The 22,193-nt window shown below is 43.1% G+C and overlaps 1 protein-coding gene across 4 annotated transcripts in view; it reads left to right on the plus strand.

The window, feature by feature from the left end:
• sema6bb (sema domain, transmembrane domain (TM), and cytoplasmic domain, (semaphorin) 6Bb) overlaps positions 1–22,193 on the plus strand; it is a 148,699-nt gene that overhangs the window by 9,789 nt on the left and 116,717 nt on the right. The window contains exons 1-2 of one of the 4 annotated variants that reach the window (XM_028588387.1): positions 4,428–4,922; positions 5,445–5,507. The exons of 1 other annotated variant lie outside the window; for it this stretch is intronic. The gene's annotated coding sequence lies outside the window, so the exon portion shown is untranslated. Of the gene's footprint in view, positions 1–4,427; positions 5,508–22,193 lie in introns of those variants that run through there. 2 more of the 4 variants (XM_028588385.1, XM_028588388.1) reach the window with 2 other exon arrangements.

The raw sequence follows: 22,193 nt of genomic DNA on the forward strand, positions 1-22,193 counted from the left end.
ACAACTAAATGCCTAACCTTAACCCAAACCTAACCATAATTCTATCCCTAATCCTAAAACCAAGTCTTAACCCTCAAACAGCCCTTTAAAGTTGTGGGGTCCAGCATTTTGGCCCCACAAAGCTGTCGGGACCCCACAAGTATACTGGACTCCTGATTTTTTGACCCCACGAATATAGTTAAACAAGTCCACACACACACACACACACACACACACACACACACACACACACACACACACACACACACACACACACACACACACACACACACACACACACACACACACACACAGAGGGGCATAGCACAAAATTCTGGGCCCTGTAGAAAGGCATTCTCTACGGAGAGCGATGGAGGGACAGAAATCAAGTGTGCGGGGACAACTCATCATTATTCCACTGTTAGTGACACTACGGCACTTTCCTCTGTTGTAGCAGTTGGCCTGTACAAAGACTTTCAGCAAGTCTTTCTTTTTGAAGTTTTAATTGCGGATGCTATAAAGTCACACGCAGCATGGGATGATAACGTAAGCAGGATGATTAATGTTAATAAGTATTACAGTGCTGGTGCAGGCACATTTTTGGCTGTGTAAATGATGATAAGACGAAAAAACAAAACAGCAAATAACAAGCAAACCAAAACAACGTCCTACAATAATATCAATGTCAGACAACAGTAGGCCATATTACAAGCGCCACAAAGGAACTTGTATAAAACAATAGGCATACTATGCCAAGAGAAAGCCTTTAAGAGCCTTCTAGCATTTAAAAAACAAATTGGTCATTATTTTAAAACCGTAACTTATATAATGTACACAATATGGTATTCAATGATATGTTTTTGGATTTAATCTTGAAATAGATAACCTTAGGCTAAATTGTATTCAGTTTTAGCTGGGGACTGAATATTTCTCCCAAATCAGACCGTCTGATTTGGCACCGCTGATTAGCAGATTGTATCAAAGAAGCAGATTGCTTCCAGTAGCTTTATTAAGATGGTAAAGAGAGAGTGAGCTACACACACACACACACATGGGCCCTCAAGCCTATAGAAGTCATTATTTCAGCAAATGAATTATTCATAAATCAAAGCTTAAAGGTGGCTTTGGCTTCTAGCAATTTAATGGCAAGGTCCAGTAGGTCTTAACTCCTTTAACACAGCACCAACATTATCCATTGACAGTGTTGTAAATGCTTTTCAATGTGGTCATTAAGTCCTCTACAGACCGCTGGGTCAGTATGAGGATGTAGTGTTATCACAAACCACCAAAGTGTGATAAAGCAACACTTATGTTTGTGTGGATGCTTATTGAGATTTAATTTCAATGGGACCAAATTATCCCTATGTTGTGTTAATGTAGGCTCAATGAGAAGAAAAAACATTAAACTCAAGGATGGAAATTGCTGCCGAAAACTGTTTTAGGGTTCATTGAGTTATGTAAAAATGGACTTTCAGGAATTGTGTGTCCCATGGAATATTGATGCTGAATCACATCACATCAAATAATGAAATTGGATGCAACTGGACACATTTCCCACTCTGCTAACTCAGTAATGCTTGCATTTTCCAATTAATGGGCTTCATTCACCAACCCCACTTACGCACTTTTTTACAAAGATTCTGACATTCACTAATATTTTCTTATCTTGGATTTGTTCTTAGCTAAGAACAAAATCTACAAACACTCAAGAGCACTCTTACACACATTTGAGTGATGACAGTTTGCTCCAAATGACTGGTTACTGCATTTTATTTAATTCTAAAGTCGTTGACAATGATAGTATTGTAATGTAATGTATTCCTGATCATTTGTTGAAAAAACAAAATCATAGTATGCAAAGAAACACTAACACTGCAATTTACATCAGCAATTAAACGGTTATTTGGTGATTTATCGCGCTATTTATAGGGCCAAAATGCAGTGGTGGAATGTAATGAAGTACAAATACTTTGTTACTGTACTTTGTTCACGTATCTGTACTTTACTTACTGTAAGTAGAATCAATAGTGCATACTTTTGACTTTTACTTCATTACATTTTGCAGCAATTATCTATACTTTCTATTCCACTACATTTCTACAACGTTCCGTTACATTTTCGTTACATTTTCTGATCAGTTTTTCCCCCTGCCAAAACGTCTTCCTGACCGTTAAAAATGTTTCTTTTTTATTATTCCTGTTTTTAAATCATAGTTGCCATCTATTTCTCTCCACAGCGTCGTTTACTTCTCCGCCAGGCAGCGTAAGACGCGTTCATATCTTATTTATTTGGCTCAACCTCTTTACATCTCTACATTCTAACAACATATTTCCGTTTTATGCTTGTTAGGATAGGAACTTTTTTTAAAAGCCAGGCCTTGTATGTGGTAGTGGACGTACCATTTAAAATGGTAATATGCAAATAAGATTAAGAGAATAACTTGTTATGCAGGTACTTTTACTTTTAATACTAAATACTAAAGTACATTTAAAATCAGGTAGGCTACTTTTTACTTTTACTTAAGTAGGGTTGTCATTGTGGTACTTCTACTTTTACTAAAGTAAATATGTTTTCTGGTTATTTGTACTTTTAGTTAAGTACTGAGATTCAGTACACCACTGCAATGTACAAGTCATCTGCGACTCCGATAACCATCTCAGCGCTTCCCAGGAGGTGCACAGGAAGTGTCATGTCCTTATATGGGGATTTGCGGGGCGTTTTCTTATGCTAATTAATTCAATTACAAAGACGTGGGATTCATCAATCCTAAGAACACAGGTGCGAACAATTCCGCTGTTTAAGAACACGTCATGAATCCGACGTAGACTTTTAGGAAAACTTAGGAAGATATTGGTGAATGAGGCCCAATGTTATTGGTATCGTCCACTCTGACGCTGCTTCACAGTATTTGAGAAATAACCTAGGCCTACTGTAAATTAGTTAAAGCTTTAGTACGTTTGAACGTCCGTTACATTCAAGCCATAGCCAAATTAGTTGCTACAAAGCTAATTAAGCCTATCAGCTCCACAAAACTTTCTCTGTATTTCTCAGTATGTTCAGAAATTGGTGTTGTCCGGCGACTTTTGCGTGCAGAAAATCTAGCAAAGATAATGACCTCTTCTGAAGAGTCCATCATGTTTTTTTTTATTCCTCCATATCCTCCTTGGCTACTAGCAACTGTGTGGAGGGGGGTGCGTGATCACCAAAAGCTTGCGCCATGTGGATGCTCCGACCGTTTTGTTGTCATTATTTAGAAATTCCTCATTGGGGAGACAGAAACTACGCACTATAGCTTTAAAGTGCTCATATTATGCTCATTTTCAAGTTCATCATTGTATTTAGAGGTTATATCAGAATAGGTTTACATGGTTTAATTTTCATTGTTGTACTGCACATTGCTGCAGCTCCTCTTTTCACCCTGTGTGTTGAGCTCTCTGTTTTACATGAATGTGAGACATCTCACTTCTGTTCCTATCTTTGTCGCACGTGCGCATTAGCTAGGTAAGGACAACTACCCAGTCAGAAGCAGAGTATGAGGGAGTGCCGAGCATTATAACGTGTTACGAAGTGATGCACTTTTGTCACGGAAGTAAAGGCTGGACTACAATAGAGCTGTTTGGAGCAGTTTGTGTTGCAGTTTCTGTTGGAGATGGCTTTTTCACTTTGTAAACCTATAACATGCACAAACAAAGATATTTAACACCCTAAAGGAAAGGGAAAAGCATAATATGAGCACTTTCATATCATTTAACTAGGGCTGCCACCTCTTAGTCGATTAGTCGACTAATCGGTTGTTTTGGTCTTAGTCGACTAAGATTTCTTTAATCGATTAGTCATTTCTTATTCATGCTTAATTACTTATTTCCAAGAAACTTCTGAGCACATTTATGGTAAACACAAGATTTAAAGTGGTGCTTTTGCAGGATTAATTGTGGACTACATTTATATTGTGCTTTTCTAGTCTTAACAACCTCTCAAAGCGCACAGCTCTGTCAATTAAATCAACTAATCGATTAGTCGACAAAATCCTATAAGTGTTAGTCGACTAAGAATTTCTTTAGTCGAGGACAGCCCTACATTTAACATACAAAAGTAGGCCTAAAGTAAGTTTTGAAACTACTATCTCACATAAGACCATTAGCTTCTGTTTATTCAAAATGTGTCATCACTTCGGCTAATTTGGATCCACTTCCTTTCCCCTGTCTACTTTGCATCACTCCACCTGATTATCCAGAAATGAAAGCCAAAAAAAAAAAAAAAAAAAAAACGTCACTATTATCAGGAAACCGCTTCCTTGCGGTCTTACTTTAACGTCAGCAAAATGTCAGACCTTTTCTTAACTATCTGCTGTTTGTCCTTTCGGTAAAGCTTCCTTGGAATAAAGTTCACGCCTCCGGTCTGTGTTTGACCTCGTGTCTAACAAGATGACGAATTTCACTTCTCATTCTTCCACCATGAAATATAGTCGACAGACAATAAGCAGTGAGTGGCTTGACTTTGACATCAAGGGAGTTTTATTATTTTTATTTGACGGCGCAAAGTGAAACCCAATTACCCTATTAATCAATTCCATTCCAGTCGCCGCATAATTCTGCTTCAGGTTTTGGCACTAACGGGCATTTGGAGTCTCTTGTGGATGACAGCAGGGAGCAGCGCTGGAGATGCTGTAGCTCACACAACCGCTAGAAGACAGACGCCGTGGTCCTCCCACCTTCCCAACGCTCCTGAGTTTGCAGCCCGAGGAACAGGAACTGTTTGAATAAACCGATGAATGGGACTTTGCCCCGCGATGGATCCCGAGCCTGGCTCTGTGTGCAAGTGGGGAGCGTAAGCGGACAGAGGGACAGTATTTCCTTTCAGTGAGACCCGAGGTGGAAAAGACGCAGCAATGACAGAGCAGCGGTGGTGCGCAGCGGCGAGATAGACCAACTATTGTGGGGACGGTAAGATTGATAAAAACAACTGGGCGAGCAACGAGAGCGGCAGATGTAGCTACATTTCCAGACGTTGCAGCTGGTTTGGTGCCAGTGGTGTGCTGGATGGGTTATTATTGCGTTCTCCGTTTCATCATCCACTGCTCCCAGCGTTTCCAGATTACTTGGGGGGATCTCGGACGGCTGTCTGTGAGGGAGTATTGCTGCAGAGACTAACGGGGGAATGCCATGTGTCGTTGCGCGACATAGAAGCTCTTTGTGGGCTGTTTTGCACCGGGGACAGGTGGTGCCGTGTGTGCGTGTATGTGTGTGTGTTGAAACAAGCAGGGAGGGGTGGGGGGGAGACACGGTCACACAACCCCTGAAACAGTTGTCTTAGGGATGTCAGGCCGGCGTACGGGATCAGTTTTTGCCAGAGACAGGTGCGACAGGGAGGAGTAGTTTACAAAAGCCCGACACAGGATCTGGTAACGCACTAACGAGCCTCCTCTCTCTTCTGATCACTCTCGGATTTTTTTTTTTGGTATCCAGCGGGACTCACAATCGACTCATACTGCCGTTGCTCGGCGGCACCTTCCCCCCCGAAAACCAGAGGTAAGTGACCCAAGCTGTCCGGTGTGGAGGTCTGTGGTGGTGGCGGTGCGCTCTGGCGGCACAGGCTCTGTCAGCGTCCTGGTGATTTGGATACATTGTATTGGCGATGGAATAAGAATTGAATTGTGTGAATTGGTTAAAGCGAACAACACACAATGCTGAGCAGATGTGTATCCCTAATGCTGAGCATCTTGGCTTTACAGTAGGTTTCACTGTATAATTCTCAATTTCATACTGCGTAGCTTGCAGCCACGCACAAAACAAGCAGCTCTCTCAGCTGTCCGGAGCCTGAAGAAGCGCATCTCCATCCGTCTATTGATTGGATATCGACACGATTCAGATCTTGTGATTGAAAATGGCTGACAGTTATGTAGTTGTATTGACCAAGATCATTTGTTACTGGACATTATACAGCTACTGCCAATATACCTCAGTGTCAAATACCCACCTTAATCAAACCTGCTTTCCACAAGGAGCTGTTTCATGTGAGAAATCTGGGACTTGTATTGTGTCAGGATGGATTTTGCTTCTTTTTTTTAACATTACAATTGATTTAAAGGGTAACTAGAAAACCTAATTTTCCAATCCAGTGAGTTGCAGAACTGTGGGAGCAGAGACTGACCAAGGGATTGGCCAAAATGTGCCCCTCTCTTTGTGTCTTTCTCACTATTGTTTGTGTGTTGTGTGATTGTGTGTTATCTGCTCCCGGTTGTGTACGTTCTACAGTCCTACCCGCTGGGCCCCTGGTGTCCAATGCTCCTGCCTTCGATCTCTGCCATCCCTCCCTCTCCCTCTGCAGTATCTGCTATCTTTACAGTACATTTAGCTAGTTGGCTGGATCGTGTCAGAATCACATTTTTGCTTTTTGTGCGAGGGCCGCTACCTCTCAATAGCTGGCTCCAAGTCTTCTAAAGTTTTTTTTCCATTTGGGAACTGCATGTTTTTGTTGTGGCCCCTGTTTCAAATTCAAATTTCCTTTCAGCATGCCTTTTGTCCGACAGCAGGTTTTGTGGACTGGAAAGAGAGACCGAGAAGTAAGCGAAGTCCCCAAGGGTCAGAGCATTCCTATAATGAGACCTAGTGTGTGTGGTTGTTTGTGTGTGTGTGTTTGTGTATTTGTGTGTGTGTGTGTGTGTGAGAGAGAGAGAGAGAGAGAGAAAGGAGAGCAGGAGGAGAAAGACACAGCTAAAGAAAGTGAGACAGTGCCCCTTGTCCAGTGCAAAGGTAGAAATAGCCAAGGGAATACCAGCACCTCCACAAACCTTTCTGTCCCTCTGACTGTGTCAATCAGCCTAGGAGGACAAGAGCCTCTTTAATTCCCCGTCCTCTGGGCTGTCACCCACTCTGTCACAGGTTACACACAGAGATCCTTCCTCCCTTCTGCTCAGATGCTCCACCCAGGGGTTATGTCCTGCACCAGAATCTGTTTTCAGACCTCATTTTTTTTCTTCTTTTTCTTTTTTTTTTACAGAAACAATAGTGCAAACAATAGAGATACAGTAGGCGGCGAAAGGGAAGAAGTTAAGATGAAACATGAAAGGAGAGATGATCATAAAGTAGATATTGTCTCATCATCACGAGTGTTGCCGCTTCTTTGGCACGACAGTGGAGGAGTGGTGCCCTCTTCTCTCATGTGCTGACATCCCGCCACCAGTAATTACAAGATATCAGAGGGAATGAATTTAATGACAACAGAGGAAATACCTGTCTTGATACGATCTCTGATCTTGTTGTTGCACCGGATCTAGTTTTTGTTTGTACAAGGACAAAACACTTTGAGTTGAGAATAGAATAATTTTGCAGGTGCTTCGAGTCATTTTTAGAATGGTTTGAGTGAAAATCTACCCAGAAATAATAATAAAACATGTATATATTCCTCTCACCAAGTGCAGCACACTTCTCTCTTGTGAACAAGATTCGGGAACCAAAATGACCAAGAGGCAGACTTTGGAGCTGCTGCACTGTAACCACTACAGAAATATTAACACTTAGTCAAGATTTAAGCCTCTAACAGTGTTGTTAAAGTTGCTTTAGTTTTGATGATATTTCATAACAACATTTTTATAACAAGCTTGCTGAAAAGCGTTGACTTTCTATCTGCAGGCAGGAGAGAAGAGATACATGCTTTCTGAGTCATTATATAAATAACCAGACTGTAGGAAGCCCTGCTCTTGCCAGAAGAAATGACTCAGTAGGGGGCGGGATTGCTCCGACATGTAAGGAAAACATAAGGAAAGCAATCAAAGGAACAGTGTACCTGGTGTTAGAGCTGATGTCCTAAACACTAAAAGTCATTAGTGGATAAAACCCCAACAAGGGGGGGGGGGGGGAAGCAATAGTTGCAAGTTAAAGCCTAATACAGGAGCAGGATTTTGTGTCAGTGGAGAACTCCGATAACAAGGCTAAGTGTGTGCCCAGGAAACCAGGCGGGGGGTTTGTGGCGCTCCAAGGTCCCAGTGCTGATGTCAGTTTTTGGCGATGTTTTCTCCGTCCCCAGTGCTTCTTCTAGCAGCTTAACAAACTGCTCACTGGAGCGTCGCTAATCCTTGGCTAGCAGTGCCCAGTGATTTATTATAAAGTTAGTTAATTTGTGGAGATCTGCAACATCCCACCGTACACACATGCCCTTGACAGATCCCCGCTGTCTTTACTGCAGAGTCTGAATCGCCAATTAGTTTGCAGAATTGTTTGTGTGTGTGTGTAGGTCATTAAGAAAATGGAGAAAGACAGAGTGACCATAGAGAAACATAAGGCACATTTGTTCATCACATTGTGTCTGTTTGCCTTCCTCTGTTGGATTGACTTGTGTGCGTGCGTGTGTGTGTGTGTGTGTGTGTGTGTGTGTGTGTGTGTGCACGCGCATGTGTGTGAGTCAGTCCGTCTGTGTCCTATACAAGTGTGATTCAGCACTGTCCAGCCTCGGTTAAATGGGTGCCCTGTTTGTGCCTCGTTTCTGACGCCAACAGCCGCTCTGCACCCCTTGCCTTGGAGCAAGTGTTGCGCCCTATGTGCTAAAATAACAGGTGCCTTTTACACAATGACTTAGTCCCTCTTTCCCACCTCCCCCGCTGCACCCTGCCGGGGGGTTGTGACATCTGTGGGAACGGGGCAACTCCAACATAGAAATAAAAATCGTTGATTAGTCAGACAAAGCCTGTTTTCCCAGACTTGTTGTGACCACATGTGCCTCTTCAAATTGTGCTTTTGTTTAACCTGATTGGAAAACATTTGTAGAAACCTGGATTCAACATTAAAGCCATGGTGGAGTGGGTGAGAGTGGGGTTCTTTAATCAGTAAATCCTTCAACCACTCTTATGATTAATGGTGTGGCCTCTTTGCTATCCTGTACCTACACTTAAAGTGGCCCGCCCACTGATTTTTCACATCATAATTTTATCCATCATGAGGAATACTACTCCGTCGTATAATGTACATCTAAAGTTTGAAAGAACAACCTTGATGATGTCATTTGGGTTATCTCTGATTTGACAGAAAGCCTGCATTACAAACTGAAGGTGTGGAGTTTGAAAAAAGTGGGGATTTAGGGGGGCAGGGGGTGTTGATTAGTCGACAATTGCATTAAGGGAAAAGTAGGATCCAGTGTTTTGGGGGATTGACTCGTACTAAGGGATAAAAGTCGGGATATCTTGGCCCACAACTTTATGCAAGTGCCTTACTAAATTGCTGGAGTAGAGCAGTTAGTCAGTGTTTTTATACACTGCTTTACATTTAACCCAAGGCTCCGTTAAAACATATTGCCAAAAAATCCAACATAATTTGTCATTTACTGAATCAAGTGCTAAAATATCTAACCATGCGGGATAGTTGTGGTTTTAGAAGTCTTTCTCTGTGATTTCTGCCTCCACACCAATACAATGGATGTGAATGGAATTCCAGTCGTGGTACTCCTAGAAGTAAGAATTACTTAAAAATGCTAGCATGACTTTTGAGAAGAGTGCGCCTATTACTCTTAATAATCAGCACAACCTGTCAACAGGTTTCATCAAGACTATTTTGTTGGTAGAAAGTATATCCAATCAAGTGCATACCTCTAGAGGTAAGTGATGAAGTAAGATTTCTTGAACAGACCCTTCAGTGTCCCTTTGGCTGAAGTTTCTCCTTGGCAAAAATGAGTCATAAGGGTAAACGTTTGATTCTAATTACATTTCAATATTTCACCAAACGTATGTGCATGAATACCTGTGATTCCTTTCGTCTCTCCTGAGCTCATCCAGTCTGTGTTGTATTTCTCTGGGTTTAGGCCAAACTAAGACAGATGTATTAAAAGCGTCCTCCGTCGCTATCTACATCAGTCTAGTCTGAGACTGACAGACTGGTAGGAAATACCATTGGGGGGCTTGTGTTAAACCTGGCACCCCAGCCTCCTTTTTTTATTCTCTGTCATTCTTTCTTCATCATTCCCCATGCTTCTTTTCCTTCGCACATTCTGCCTCCATACCTCTCTTCTCCTGTTTCTAACCCCCCCCCCCCCCCACCCTCCTGTCCTTCACTCTCCTCTCCTCTACTTTTGTCCCCCCTCCCTCCCTCCGTCTCCTCTGGACCTTGATGTCAAGGCCTCTCAAGCAGTGTGGTCTCTGTCTGCAGGCTGTCAGGGCAGGGACACTGCCCACTGGGACCCTGAATGGGACAAATTGACCGTAACAATGTTCCCACTTAGCATGTGGAGCTGGGAGAAAGAGAAGGTGAAAAGGAGGGCCTGATGATTGATCAGGCCAGCCACACTGGGGGAGAAAGAGAGAGATCTTTGAAATGTATGAATTTAAGAACTACATTAAATTACACAGCTCATTTTTTCAAATCCTCCCTTCACATGTTCTTGCACACACACACACACACACACACACACACACACACACACACACACACACACACACACAGCACACACACTTGGCTTTTCTTGTTGTTATTTGCCCAAGGCTAGTGCTGGGGTTGCCATGGCAGCAGGATAAACATGTTTGCCCATGACCCTGCAAGCCCTTACACACACACACACACACACACACACACACACACACACACACACACACACCTCATTCTCAAGGTTCAGATGCCTTCCAGGAGGCTTCGTCAACTCTGGCAGTTTGATCTGCACTAAGGTGCTACCGCTGCTTCACTGAGGGTCAAGGATCATCCCGCCCGCCATTAAAATGCAATCAGGGCTATAGCCCAACGGGACCACCTCCGCCATTTAATCACACACTGCTGCTCCCCCATCATGTCCTCTCTCCCTTTTATCTTTTAATCACTTGTTTTTTCAGTCCTGTCTTCCTTTTTTTTTTTTTTTGTCTGCTTCATGGCTTTTATACACCTAATGCAATGCCGAGGCAGCCAGAATAGATGAGAAAGTTCAAAGAAGGAAGCCTGATATAATCAATAATAAGAGCTCTTTCATTTTTCTTAAAAAAAAAAAATCTCTCTCTCTTATGGTGTCTCTCATTGGCAGCCACAGGCTAGTCTCTCCTCAGAGTTTGTAAAGTCTATGATTTCAGTGTTTTTTGTCTATGCCCTTTAACTGTGACAGAATGTCTTGGAGAAGTTGGAGCGATATCATGTTGTGCAAGCCTGAGGATGCACAGTATGACAGGAACAAAGAATGCAGCTGCTATCACCAAAGGCCAAGTGGCTGTTGAATAAAGATGCTTCCCGTTGGTAAAACTGGCATTCCATGTAGGCTTATTGTACCTCCACGGGGGGAGTGTGTTCTATATCTGAAAAAGGTAGACACTGGGGATGCTTCCATTCTCTGCAGCAGTGAAAAAGAGACATTTCCGTGAGTATAAACTTCATCCTGCTGGCAGCGGACCATGAGTGATACTCTGGGAGACAGAATGAAAAGACGGGCAGACGTGATGGAGACATCCACTTTTACTTCCTGGACACGGATAAACCGTGTGGGTGAGCGGAGTTTTTTTCAGGGCCAGTTTGCTTGCTATTAAGCCACGTTCACACACACACACACACACACACACACACACACACACACACACACACACACACACACACCATCCTGTCTCTGTCGCTCACACTCTTATGAAGTCTCATGTCAGCAGAGCCCCAGTTTGTTAACAAGAGAAGAGACTAATGAGGGGCAATGGTCAGGAAGGGAGTCGACAGGCCGGTCCCATATACCACCCGGAATACATGAATACACACTGGCACATTGAGGCTCACACTTGCATATTCCCAGGCATGCCCAAACACACACATACACACACACACTTACAGCTAAGAAACAAGCCGCCCCAAAGCCTGGAGCAGCATATCCAGTAGCTGTACTGCAATTATATTATTTTTCTCCTCTGACATGATAAAAATAGCAACACTTATTTCTATTATAGCATGCACAGACACATTTTGCACACCTCCTCAGTTTTATTTCCCGTGCCAAGTTGCTACGATAGCTAAGCAGATAACTAATAAGACTCAGTTTAACTGCTGTGTGGTGGGAGACATTGCGTAGAGGATGCTGGTCACACACATCCTGAATCATTTCCCGCATCAGCGCAGCGTGAATCTGGAGAAACCATGCCCTCTGGGCCAGACTGGTATTATCCTGCTGCTGTTTTTATAGCTGATTCATTTCTTCGGGGAACTTCCAGCCCAAATGGCTCTGTCCTGTAGTTTTATGGTCGCAGAGAAGCTGCGAAAATAAAACGAGAATGTTCTCATTGGCTTTGTCTGTTACTGCTGTAGACAGAATTGTTTACTGCTGCAGCTGCAGCTCCAGCTATTGTTGCTGCGGTCTCTACTTGTCTCATTGGTGTTTGGGTTTTAAGTTTTTGACTGTACTCTTAAAAAACAAACAACTAAATGTCCGTTCATTTTGCTGCCAAGCAACCACTTGTTTTGTGCTTTGAGGTAATTAACAGCTTAATGCGTTCAGTGACCTGGGGGAGTCATTCATGCTGAAAAAACAAAAAGAAAACTGGCTTGCTGGCACTGGGTGTGGGGCAGTTGGCGAAGTGGAGGGACGGAGCAGAGACTGTGACCGGCTGTCTCTCTTCACTCTGCGATGGCGAAGTGAAGAGAGAACGGGGAGCGGCTGAGGCGAGAAGGGGCAGCGACATGTTGACGGTTGATGGGTGAAGCTGAACTGTAAGGTAATGGGGGAAAAGTAGAGAGGCATTGAGCAGAGAGAAGGAAAGAGAGGTGGAAAATAGTGGAAGAGTCTTGAGAGGATGCTTGTTCAGCCTCTGTTGCCGTTGCCGGAAAGTGGAAAGAAAGTGGGCCCTCGAACGTACTCGCCTAAATTAACGGCTCAGAAGCACCAATTAATGTACAGCCTTGCTGAGGGTCTCTGCTGTGCTGAATCAAAGAGGTCTTGCTGTGCAGTGCGTCTGCTCATCTCCTTAGCATGTGTGCATGCATGCACTCACACACACACACACACACACACACACACACACACACACACACACACACACACACACACACACACACACACAGAGGGGATTTTAGCCAAGACACTGGAGCCAATGAGTGAGAGATGAGATGAAAGTGTTGCATTGCATGGAGCTAAAAGCTGAATGTCAAGGTTAAAGAACAGAAAGGATAGGGATTAGGGCTTTGTTAATAAAATGATGAAGGGATGAAGGGAAGGTGACGTTTGATGACGGGATGAAAAGATGACAAGATGACAAGATGAAACGGGGAGTGGAGGACGACGAGGAGGACAGCGTGTGTTCTCCGAGGGCGGGAATCACAGAATCAGACCCAGGACCCATCTGGAGGCAACAGGTCTGGTGACAGCAGGCGAGTTCCCTATCCAAGTATCCCAGCCATGGGGGACAGCCAGGGTGTCCCCTTGTCCAAGACCCACGGAGACCCAGCCAATCCACCAGCAATCTGTAAACCGGTACTAACCACTTCAATATAACAGATATTGAAGACAGGCATGTTTGTTATGGTGGGTTGTCGATTATAATTGTTCAAATTGAAAGTGGATGGCTGGTATTAGCACTGCTGTCAGAGATGAGTGGATTCTGTGAGGATTGGTAGACGGTCTGTATACTGAGGAGTTATGTGGAAACGATAGAAAGGATTTAAGCTCCTTCGCAGCAAATCTGTTAATGCAGTACATTATGTCACGGCCGGAATTCATTAACATTAATTTCAACTGACACACAAGCAGGGGTAACAATAGCAGTCACAAACCAATAACTCACAAAAGCAAAAATAATTGATATCCTACACACATAACAGCTACTTCTAAAGCCTGCGTGCTGTTACAATAGAGCTGTTGATTGGCAAGTCTTCTGTGCCGGGGTTTTCTGTGGTTGCTGTGCATTCAGAATACCATAGCTAGCGTGCTCACAGTAGCTAGTGGGTCATTCGTATTTGCATGTAAATGTTTTTCACCCCTTGGCTTGACTGGTGGGGCAATCAGAATGGCTCTCTGTCTGCATCACTAAGAGGGAGGCTGCAATGACTGACTGTGACATTCAGAGCTCAGGCCAGGCTTCACCCTTTGCTTTCATTCGCTTGTACGCTCGCATTTTTTTTTTTTTTTTTTTGTGCGTTGATGTGATATCTCGTCAGTAGATTCTTTAGCGTGTATTCACGGTCCCACATTCTTAACGGCTTGATTTGCTCTAAACATGAGAATCGGACCATGTCATCCCACGTCCTCCTACCTCATCATCCAGGCCCCGGCCTGAGCCTCAGCTTGGCCACCTCCATCGTACCATGGCGCCACCGAGATGGACACTTGCGAGGCTTTTTGTGTGTCACGCTCGGACCAGCGTGACACACAGACGCTGGCACACACACCTCCCACATGGCGATGATGGATGCATGTGCAAATGCATATCTGCACAACGGAGGAGTGTTTGTGCTTGACTCATGTAGCACATCCCAGGGTCTGGCAGGGTGTCGGGCGTTTATCAGCCTCTGTCATCAAATGAAACCTGGTCCTTTAGCTCTCTGAGCGTCACTGGCTCGGTTTCTCTGCTTGCTGACTGAGCGAGTCGGGTAGAGGGCATGTCGGGGGTCTAGGAAACTCAGAAGGGATTGAGTGTTTTGATTGAATAAGTTCAGCAAGGAAATGTACAAATTAGTGAGTGGGTGGATAAGGACATACATAATCAAAATACTCACTTCTATTACTTTTGGAATGTGTGTTTAAGCCACGAATATGTCCATTTAACTGACATTATTTGTTTGTTTCGGATAGTTCTGGTCCTCATATTCGCGTGTATTCTTCCCAACACTGATGATGTGCGTCTTAGTCTGAGTATGCGAGTATGTCTCTGCCAACGTGGGAAGTTGTGTGTGTGTGTGTGTGTGTATATATATATATATATATATATATATATATATATATATATATATATATATATATATATATATATATATATATATATATATATATATATATATATATATATATATATATATATATATATATATATATATATATATATATATATATATATAATATAACAGTCTAAATAAACACAAACACTATTTAAAAAAATTCCCTTTTCCAGTTTATGATGGCATGTGTTTGATGTGACAACACTTCAAACATTTCTCTAATCCTCCTCCTTGACATTTGAGAACTCAGTTTTATCCCAATTATAGGATGTTACTGTACGGTTTGTCTGCTACTAAACGGAAACGTTGGTTTGTTGCTGTCATAAGGTGGTTTTTGCTCTAGATGTGTATTGGCTGCTCTTGTAAATAAAAGAGCTGTGGCATTTTATGGGCTTAAAATGTCGTGCATGTTGGCCTTTTAATCATGCAAAAATGTCAAAGTGTTTCTTCTAGTTTGCTTGTATGTGGGCTCGCAGTGTACTGATTTTGACTTCTCATGAGTAACGCGCCTCTCGACATTGCAACTCTTGTGGCAACTGCTCTTGTTGCCACTGTCCTTACCTGGCGACATCATCACCGGGCTGCCGCAACACCCTGTTGTGGGCATCAACACGCGGCTAACTTGTTACCTGCTGTGTCTGCTCTAACCTTTTCAACAATTATCCGCTTGCTCTTTATAAATAGCTTTGCTTGTTCTGTCTGTTTCATTTCAAAAACCAGCCACGCTCTCTCTCCTGGCTCTCCGCAGCAGCAGCAGCAGCACTACGGAGAAACTCGATCCCACAGTCAAAACTGAAGTAATAAACAAGACCGAAAATGCCTGAGAGCCAACTCTTGCAGGCCTGAGATATGTCATGTACCATGAAACATTAAGGGTGCTGTCACAAGGGGAAAAGCCTTGGCTGGGTTTTTTCCACTTGCATGCATGTTGGAGACAAATAGCCATAAAAGCCATGTTGTTGCTGTAATAGCAAGTAAACAGAGACCCTGGCCAAAATAACCCAAATCATCATAGGAACATGCAGCCAATAAATAAGCTTTCAGATCGGCCTCCTGCCTTCCCAGCATTCTGCTAACTCGTAATGGAGTTTTTTTTTTTTTTCTCTACCCAATTTTTACATTATTGATGACTCCCTGTGTTTTTAGTGCTACCCTAAGGGGGCGAGCCGAGTACATAGTTAAAGAAACACTGTTGAGCACTACTCCTGCCAAATGTTAAAGATGGCAGTTATTCTTGAGTGAGGTGTATTGGTTTTTATCACTTGCCTGTTGGACAGCGCCACTCCTCTCTGATGGAAAGTCTTTATTTATTTTTGCCTTTTTCTCTCAGTTTTTTGGCTCGGGCCGCTTCACCTGGCACAGAGATCCTCTCTGCTGTCACCAGCACCATTAACGGCCACAACAAAGTAGCTTTGAAGCTCTGCAGGGCTTAGGCCGTAATAGGAGGACAGCTTCAGGCTCAGGCGCTCCACTGTTTGCTCTCTAGTTCAGATTTCTGTCCCCTTTCATAAGATACGGCCCTAAAGACATCTGGACCAATTACTCTTGTCTGTCTGTTCGTTTACCTTTCGTCTGCCTCTTATCTCTGTGTTAGCAGGCTCTGGCTTTAAAGTGCCCATATTATGAAAAAAACACTTTTTCTGGGATTTGGGGTGTTATTTTGTGTCTCTGGTGCTTCCACACGAATACAAACTTTGAAAAAAATCCATCCATGCTGTTTTGAGTGAGATACGGTTTCTGAATGTGTCCTGCCTTCAGTCTCCGGGTGAGCTGTTCAAAATCGGCATGGCTTGTGAAGTCACAAGCCGAAATGAGCTGGTTAACCGCATCCGTTAGCTCGTATCATTAGCGTTAGCATGGTAACGCTAGCATGCTACCTCGTTCTCAATAGCAAAGCACTGCTTCAACACACTCAAGTTCACCATAATCTACAAAAGAACTACTTACATGTGCGCCCTCATTTAGAAGAAGTCTCCCAACTAATCCTGCCTTTTAACTGACCGAAGGTGGAGAAACAACCTTTCTTTTACTGTCTATGGAGCTAGCTAGCTGACATGCTCTACATCTGAGCTACTGCACATGTGCGAGTGCAATCAAAGATAGTACAGAAGAAGAAGAAGAAAAGAGGTCTCACTCTGTAGCTAAAACAGAGACCAGGTGAAAAGAGGATCTGCAGCAGTGAGAGAGAGATGTGCAGTACAACAAAAATATGGTGTTTTTTTTTTTTAAATTAAACCATGTAAACCTATTCTGGTACAACCTTAAAATACAATTGTGAACCTGGAAATGAGCATAATATGGGCGCTTTAAAGGTGAAATCGACAAATGGATCATAACGGTACAGGATAAATTATGTGAAAGTGGTGAATGCATTCTCTGGAGATATTTTCAAGACAGAGGTATAGCAACTGCTGGAAGTAGGGCTGGGCGATATGGCCTAAAAAAAATCCCTGATTTCTTCACAAAAAAAATCTGATTTAAGATTTAAATCGATTCAGCAGCGATATCAGCGGCATTTAGTAGATGTGTTGAGCAGCAACAGAGTTCCTCAACACCGGCTCCGGTGCTCCGTCAGGTCAGCTGTAGTTGGTGGTTCAGTTATCCGAGAATAGGTGACTGTCAGCCGGGTACAGAGCACTGCGAGCTGCCGGTCATTTCGGCGGAGATTGCGGTTAAGTAAGCAATGAAACGACAAGTTAAGAAAAGAGCTAATGTTAGTCCCTGTAGCTGCCATGTTGTTTGTGTATCTCTATGGCAAACATGCGGGGGGAGGACTGAGCCCTTTCAGAACTACGGGAGCCCAGAGGGGAGCGTCGACCAATGTTAAGGAGAATAACGATTTTCATTTAAACAAATCGACATTAACTAAACATTCGAGTTAATCAATAAAATCGAATTATCGCCCAGCCATAGCTGGAAGCTCAGTATTTATTGCCGTCTCATCTTTTAATTGGATGCATTAGGATCATTTCCTTTGCTGCTTTTTAAATCTTAATCAGATGGTTAATTTACAGTCTTGCAGGCTTTAACCAGCTTGCTCTGAGCATCTTCATCTCCGTCTCTTCGTCTTTTGTGTGCGTCTCCATGGTTTCCTTGGTTTGTTAAGTTGTCAAACAGGCAGGGTTTTTTGTGTGTGTGTGTGTGTGTGTGTGTGTGTGTGTGTGTGTGTGTGTGTGTGTGTGTGTGGGTAGGTAGGTTAATATAACAGTGTCTTCTGCCTGGTCTGGCATTAATTCAACGAGGCCAGTGAAAATGTGATGGGGATTATTTTTCTGGCAGTCGGTCCACAGAAGAAAAGACCAAGCCGCTGCGAGGAAACCTTTATTAATATAATAACACTCCTCGGTTAGAACAGCTAGCAAGATTTATGCTCTTTATGTGACACACACACACACACACACACACACACACACACACACACACACACACACACACACACACACACACACACACACACACACACAGACCCTCCACTGCCACCTCGCTTCATATTTATATATTTGTCACTTTCACAAAATTCACAAAAGGCAAAGAGGGGAAGCTTATTATGCTTTCCACAGTCACTTCTCCATGTGTTTTCAGGCCATCAGCTCAGCATTTCCTTGCCATTGTCGAGTCAGTTCCCTGGTGCTGATAAGAAGTAATTGCCAGTGTGGCAGTTGACTTGCTTCTTCCTTGAGAGTTGCCATCCAGACTGAAGCAGGCTTTGAGTCTCTTTTTGTTCTTGTGAAAAGTCTACATCAGTATCTTTGTCTGGAGGTGGGGAGATGTCGTTTGCATCTGATAATCCCTTTTCACTCCTGAAATTAGTTTCTCTCTCTTGAGGCTAACATGCAGAAGCAAAATTACAAATGAGCGAGGATTACAAATGTAAAAGTGTGAAAGAGATAGGGAATGAGTGGAACAAGTGTGTGTGTGTGTGTGTGTGTGTGTGTGTGTGTGTGTGTGTGTGTGTGTGTGTGTGTGTGTGTGTGTGTGTGTGTGTGTGTGTGTGTGTGTGTGTGTGTGTGTGTGTGTGTGTGTGTGTTTTGAGGAAGCCTCTCTGCCAGCAATCAAGGATTCTTGCTGGGATACTCACCTGATTGAAATGAATAGATTCCTGGATAGTGGATACAGGAGGAGGGGAGTGGGGTGTGTGGAGTGGCAGCCGGAGGACTCATCAGTCATCACACACACACACACACACACACACACACACACACACACACACACACACACACACACACACACACACACGGATGGCTCAGTGGCTCATTAATGCAGCCTTAGCACCACTGGCTACATCAGGCAGCAAGCCAACCCAAAAACAGAAGCTAAGAGGTGATGCTCACCACAGGCCATCCTGGCCTGGGTAGAGGGGTAAAGCTGAGCCTCTGGCAAGTTTTAGGTATAGCTCATTAGTATCCATGCACAAACTAACAATGAGCCTGCAGAGAGAGAGAGAGAGAGAGAGAGAGAGAGAGAGAGAGAGAGAGAGAGACAGAGAGAGAATGAGGCACCAATCGAACTGAATAAAGAAACAAAACACACAAACATGCACACAAGCTTCAGCACATGCACTTGCATAAACACAGTCGGGCTTAAAATCAGCTCAACGGACAACCGCTCACAGAGGAGCTGATATTTAGTTAGACGTAAAGGCTTAGGAGTGTCTGTGTAAGTGGATGTAGTCGTACATCCTAAAGAAGAACACTCTCGTAGAGCCAGCGCTGTATTTTGGTGAACTAGTTCTCCTTCATCTGAGTGCCAGGGGACACAGACACACAGGGGAGACTAGTTATAGAAATAGCCTGAGCTTTTCTTCATAAACACAAGTCCAACCTGCCTCATGAAAAAATTTACTGTGTGTGTGTGTGTGTGTGTGTGTGTGTGTGTGTGTGTGTGTGTGTGTGTGTGTGTGTGTATGTACAAGAGCTCTTTTTCAACCCCTCACGACAGCTTGCATCAGCATGATTATCAGGAGAGCAATATTGATCTTGTCAAAGCGGTTTCAGGGGCAAAATATTGTTATTTAGTCTGTGTATACGTCAGGACATTTTGTTATTGTTGTCAGGCGAATCAGTAGCCTTGCTCAGAGTGGGGTTGCTTATTTTTATTTTTTTTAAGTCTCACCGAGTCTACAGCCAAGGCAGCTAGTTTTTTCTTCCAAGCCCTCCTGAGAGTCAACCCTGAGGACCTGGACTAATTCTTCTGCATCACATTACCATTCTCATTAATGTGACTGATTATACACTTGGAAAGAGTGGGCCACAGTCGCGAGCCAACCGGCCAAAGTGTTTACTGGCACACAAGTGTGAAAAATCAGAATGCCCACTCGTGTTGAGTCATTTGTCTCTTAGATCATTCTGACGGCAGCGCACGGCCCTTTGACATCTCATTCTCTGGCAGAAATGAATTTCCATCCTATTTAGATGGATGATTTAGTATGTGAGGCTGTGTTTGTGCTGGTGATGTGTTGAGTCAGTGTGTTTCTATGCTTACAAAAGAGGGATTTTGCCGAAGTTAGAGTCACCTTTATGTTGCTGTCACTTTCGATCACACACTTAATTAACCTTTCTTGGCTCACAGTTAAATTGTGAAGGACGTTATGTAACTGAATGTACACCGCAGAGACCATTCAAAAGGGCCTAAAAGTAACTGTGTTTATTGCTTAAGAGAGCTCACAACAATGCACAAAACAGCTCTGATTGAGAAAGAAAACAAGAGAATATGTGTAAATTAGAAAATGACTTTCTTGGTCTTCTCAGTGCACGATAAGTGGTGCCCCTGAATGGGTAAACAAAAGTAATAACACTTAATGTATGAGCCTATTTTTTATCATAATTAGATGTTGTGCAGAGACTGTTTAAAATGCAGATAGACTTCAGAGGATAGGAAAACACAAACCCCCAGAGCCATCACACCGTCCCAACTACAGCCATTATTTGTTTCATTACTGGAACACAACATAAATACCCTGTTATTTTAGACAAGAAAAGCAAAATTGAAATAGTTCTGGGCCTGACTGTTGCTGTGTTTTGGTGTATTTCTAATCAGTATGCTCCTTAATATAGACCACAGCTACCTCCCATCATTAGATGAACGACAGGCCTAATATAGAGCAGAGATCCCATCTGCTTAATTCAGTTCAAGTCAATCTTTATTTATAGTGCAGGGACACATTTAGGAGCAAGAGTCAAGTTTAACAGTTTCAAAATAAGAGACCCTCCAAGTATTCAAAAATCACATTACAGGAAAGGAAAAGCAACAAAATTAACCAAATGCATTAAAACATGATAATAGTAGCACTAGTTTAATCTTGCCCTAAGTGAGTTCTCTGAAACTAGAGATACTACCCAGAGTATTAAACATCAAAGATCTGTTATTCCAGGAGAAGGAAGCAAATGGCCCAGGATCCCTCTCTAATGTAATGGTGTGTGAAATGCAGACTGGCGCTTTAACTAGGCAATAATAAAGTCTCTTCTTTGGATGGCTGATGCCTTTTGTGGGAAAGACATAGATGTTATCAGATCAGACTTGACCACAATTAAGCTTCCCCTCTCATATTACAAACAATGACATTTTTTCATTATGAGTGATGAGTGTTATTTAGGGTATTACTCATATTACGAATGCTACACTGGAATGTAATTGATTACAATATTAATTTCTAAAATAGATATCCCCAACCTCTCTTATATTTGCTTGGAATCTTTTGGCCATGTCCCGACAGGATCAGAGAGTTACATACAGTAACTCCAGCAATAGAGATGAACAATAACTTCCACTTCCTGTCAATGCTGGAATGCCAATGGAGGCGTGTTATTAATTTTTGTTGCACAAATTTGATTTAACTTATCGAAATTTTGACCCCAAATCCTGTTTAAATAAAATCTGGTTGGGCGGGTGGCACAATGGTTTGCGTAGCTGCTCAGGCCATATAATAAATAAATAAATGGTCTCGCTCTATGCAATGTCACACTTGTGCGTTTGACGTGAAGGGTCAGAATCAGCCCCAATCCTGGCCACCGGCTGGAGTCCTTCCTCTTACAGTATATGTCATTGAATTACTGACCTCTGTCTTCCCGCCATTGACCTAACTGAAACCCCATGCTATCAGAAAGAATTGCCTAGATTGTGTCAGTAGAGTCAGTGGAGCAGGTGAAGGTGTCAGTATCCCAGTGTGAGTCTCCGGTCAGTGACAGTGAATGAGGGGTAATGGCCGTCATTTACTACAGTGTGTGAGTTCAGCTGGAAGAAGACCAGCTCAGCCAGAGAAGCTATCTGCCTCTCCACAGGGACCTTTGTACCAAAGTACCAAAGTTGAGCAGAGTGGTGCTTTCAGAAGAAGCAGGACACAGTGTTTGTGTG

Source organism: Perca flavescens, chromosome 9, assembly GCF_004354835.1.
Source record: "Perca flavescens isolate YP-PL-M2 chromosome 9, PFLA_1.0, whole genome shotgun sequence".
Taxonomy (NCBI): domain Eukaryota; kingdom Metazoa; phylum Chordata; class Actinopteri; order Perciformes; family Percidae; genus Perca; species Perca flavescens.